This window comes from Schistocerca serialis, chromosome 10 (genome assembly GCF_023864345.2).
Source record: "Schistocerca serialis cubense isolate TAMUIC-IGC-003099 chromosome 10, iqSchSeri2.2, whole genome shotgun sequence".
NCBI lineage: Eukaryota > Metazoa > Arthropoda > Insecta > Orthoptera > Acrididae > Schistocerca > Schistocerca serialis.
Genome location: NC_064647.1, coordinates 56,596,916 through 56,601,118, shown reverse-complemented (window position 1 = coordinate 56,601,118; position 4,203 = coordinate 56,596,916). Strand labels below are relative to the sequence as shown.

General features: G+C 45.3%; 1 non-coding gene across 1 annotated transcript; it reads left to right on the top strand.

Annotated features, from left to right (window-relative positions):
* The first annotated feature begins 1,198 nt into the window (after positions 1 to 1,198).
* Trnae-uuc (transfer RNA glutamic acid (anticodon UUC)) lies at positions 1,199 to 1,270 on the top strand. Its single transcript has one exon. It is a non-coding gene; the product is annotated as a tRNA-Glu (tRNA).
* Positions 1,271 to 4,203: the final 2,933 nt, after the last annotated feature.

The following is a 4,203-nucleotide window of genomic DNA, read 5'->3' as shown; positions in this document are numbered from 1 at the left end:
CGTTACTCGAACTACTGCAACACAGCGAGCGCCACTACTGCCAGCTAAATAAAAGATTCTAACTAGTGAAGGCATTAACTACTGATAGGCATAGTTAGCAAATGAAAGATTTTGAATTCATGACACCCATCTTTACAAATTTCCTTTTTCTGGCGGACACACGTCGAGATCGTCCATTTATAGTAAGTAACCTCTCAAAACTCTGGCATCTCTCTCTCTCCCCCCACATCCACCGCTGCTGGCGGCTCACCTCCAACTGTCCAACGCTACGCGCTGTTCACATCCAACTGTCCAACACTACACAAGCCGATATTCCAACAATGAGTTCAACCAGCCGCAGACTGCACACAGCACAGTCTGCGATTTTCATACAGAGCACTACGTGGCGTTACCAACATACAAACCTACACAGCCTACTTACAAACTGTGGACCATATAATGAACCTGCCGCTGTAATAAACGGTGAACTACACTAGAGACTTACACATCTCACTCAGTGTTAGGCTACCGACCACACTCACCGAATGCCCAGCGTCAAGTGCTTAAGAACCCTCGAGAACAACATCTCCGCAGGTAGCCAGAACAGACCGAAGGAGTTACTTCTGCTACCAACAGACCCACTGTCGATAAAGACGCCTTAGAAGGCACAAACCTCTTTGCTTTGACTGAACACCCAAGGCTGGCCAGACTTAACACATCACACATTAAGTTCTATACTTCCAGCTACCAAAGGAAACACGAAAAATGCATTCACATGCACTTTCACACAGACGGTAACGGGAAGGATGGAAATCTAGGAGCATAAAATATATTCAGTGTAAATCTTATTGAGAGCTTGCATGTGAAATCTGCCACTGTGTGGTCCAAAGTTGCTGAAGTTCAACACGCCACCATCAATACGACCCGGACATCGGTCTACGTAGTTCTCGCCGGACCTTAACATTTCCACGGCGGTGACGGTCTGTCTCGGAGCGCATACTGTGTGCCACGGGGTTGTGTAACGGCCACAGTTGGCGAGATCCCAGCAAGAGTTCGTCTCAGCGGCAAAACTGGACGCCACTAGTGATGGAGTGCTGCCAGGCGATGACCATATTTATTCGTCACTCCCTCGCATCTCGCCGGCGGTGGCTACAACTCTCGTGTATCTCATCGGCAAGAGCGACAGTGTGACACAACGTGTGGAAATAGCACACGCGAATCCGGTATGGTCTAGTGGCTAGGATACCTGGCTTTCACCCAGAAGGCTCGGGTTCGATTCCCGGTACCGGAAAAATTTTAGCTTTAGTCCTATGTCCTGTGCCCATTTTGATAGTGCATCGAGGTCGGTATTGAAATTTTCAATAGCTTTCTTAAGATAGCTTGGTTTCGCACTTAGATACAGCTGAAGGTCATCAGCATACATATGATATTTGCAATAAGTCAGAACCGATGACACATCATTGACATACAGAGAGAAGAGTATGGGACCTAGTACTGAGCCTTGGGGAACGCCTGACACTACCGGCCCCATTGTGATTTTACATTCCCGGACAGGGCGCGTTGCTGACGAGACGTCATGTATGAGCGAAACCATTGCACTGCACTTGGTGAGAAATTTAGACCGCTAAGTTTGGCTAGTAAGATGTCGAAGTCGACAGTATCAAATGCTTTGCTGAAATCTAAGAAGCGAATGATAGTCGCTTCTTGTCTGTCCATGGCAAGTTTCAGGTCATCTTCACCTTTATCAGAGCGGATGTTGTGCTTCGGTGTTTACAGAAACCTGATTGGTATTCGTCTAGTAGGTTGTTAGTAGTTAGGTAGTTGGTGAGCTGGTCATGGACTATATATTCTAAGGCCTTAGATAGTGCAGGAAGGAGGCAGATGGGGCGGTAGTCAGAGGGTGCTGTGGCGATGTACTTTTTAGGCAGTGGCTTATTTTGTCCAAGTTTCCAGGCCTCAGGGAAAACACTTGTGATTAATGAATCGTTGAAAATGTCTGTTATAGAGTGTAGTAGTTGATCAATAATAAGTTTTACCATCTGGATAGTGATGCCATCATGTCCAGTAGATGCTGATCTAATCCGCATTATGGCTTTCTTGACAATACTGCAAGTGACGTGCTGTAGATAGAATTTTTCTTTGCTACAGTCGTTCATCCCCATGAAGTAACCAATGATTCTCTGTTTTTTTTTCGGTTCAGTTACGGTTGGGATTTTCTGCAACTTTTATTTTGCCTAAACCGAGACTACGGAGATTTTTCCACAGGATAGCTGATCTACATCTATTGTCAGCCAATGTACGGGCATGCCTGAGCTTAGCGTTTCTCACCACTTGACTGACTATGTTTCGTTTCTGCTTGTATACAGTATTATTTTCAGGTGTAGGGTGTATCTTGTATGCTCCATGTGCAGCGTCTCTGAGATTCATGAGATGTTTTAGTTCATCAGTCAGCCAAGGTGCAGGTTTCCTTTTTACTTTTCTGGTCTTTATTGGAGCATATTGGTCATATACTTGAGTAATTTTGTTAGTGAAATCCTGGAGTTTGTCGTTTATGTCCATGAGGGGAGTAGAGGTCATCCCCCAAACTATTTCTTGTGCCTCACTTTCGAGTTTAGGCAAATTCATGCGTTTGGAGTCTCGGTATGTAGACAGCTTTTGTTTCTTTCTAGGACATTCTAGTGAATACGTCATGAAAATGATGTCATGGGCAGACATGTCAGACGCAGATATTTGAGAGGTGCGGATTATTCTGTTTGGAGATTTCGTTGCGAGTATATCTATGAAAGTGTGACTGGGAGTCGTGTGATGAGTGGGTGCCAGCTGAAGTAGCGTCGTATATGAGGAAGAAAGCATCCTCTTAAATTTCCCAGTGGAAGGACTATCGCGAAGAAAATTAATTTTAGTTTCACCTGTTATAATTACATGTTCATATGACGATTCGAGACTAGAGAGGGCAGTTTCGAAGCAGGCGAACCCGCCTACTTTAGGAGGTTTGTAAAGGACACATATTAAGCACTTTCTGTTAAGGGATTTGATCTCTATGAACATATATTCCTCTTGTTTATCTACATTGTTGTCGGATGTGTGTAGTACAGTAGGTGACAAATCAGAGCGTATGTACGTCCCTACTCCGCCCCCTCGTCTGTTGCATCTGTCGTGCCTGAGGAAGTTATAGCCATCTAGGTTTACGGAATTTGTAGGAATACTTGGTTTCAGCCAAGTCTCTGACAAAAGTATTACGTGTATATCAGTAGTCTGAAATATATATTTGAACTTGTCGAAGTGAGCTGGCAGAGATTGGACATTTGCAGGTGCAATATGCAGCTTGGTGCGTTCGGGTGTTGATTGCCCGAGGAGACTGCCGACAGATGTTTGCGGGTCGTGGTTAGCGGTGACAAGAGGGCCTGGCAAGAGGAATGCGGAAGGCGTGTGAAGGAGAGGGGGTGAGGGAGTGTCCTCCCAGTTCTGAGCAGTGAGAGCGGTCGCGAGGGGGAGGGGGTGGGTCCCCGGGGAGGCAACTTGAACTGCGGCCAAGGTCAGCGAGGTCTGCAACGGTTCTGGAAGTATCTCAGAGTAACACCTAAATCCAACTTGCGCAATTATTTGTGGATGTATGTCAGTCTCTGTCTTTACCTACAGTTCATGGTACTATCACTGACTTTATTAACTGATGTTTGAGTACATACCTATCATCCTATGTCAGTTTTTTCCATAAATTCCAGGCTAATCCTGCGGACGTCCTTCTAATTCCTTATCTCATCAGTCTACCTAATTTTGAACATCGTTCTATAGCACCAATTCTCAAACACTTCGTTCTCTTGTTTTCAGTCCATGATTCGCTTCCACACAATACACAAAATGTATTAAACAACAGTCAAAAATGGCTCTAAGCACTAAACATCTGAGGGCATCAGTCCTTTAGACTTAGAACTAATTAAATCTAACTAACCTAATTACATCACACTCATCCATGCCCGAACAGGATTCGAACCTGCGACCGTAGCAGCAGCGCGGTCCCGGACTGAAGTGCCTACAACCGCTCCGCCACAGCAGCCGTCAAACAGCAGTCGCTTTTGGGATCACTTGCTTGCCTTCTCACGTTAAATCTTCTGCAAGAATGCGATTCTCATTTATTCGCTGGGCCCCACCAAGAAGCACACTGAAGTGCCAAAGAAACTAGTATAGGCATGCATATTCAAATGCAGAGATATGTAAACAGGCAGA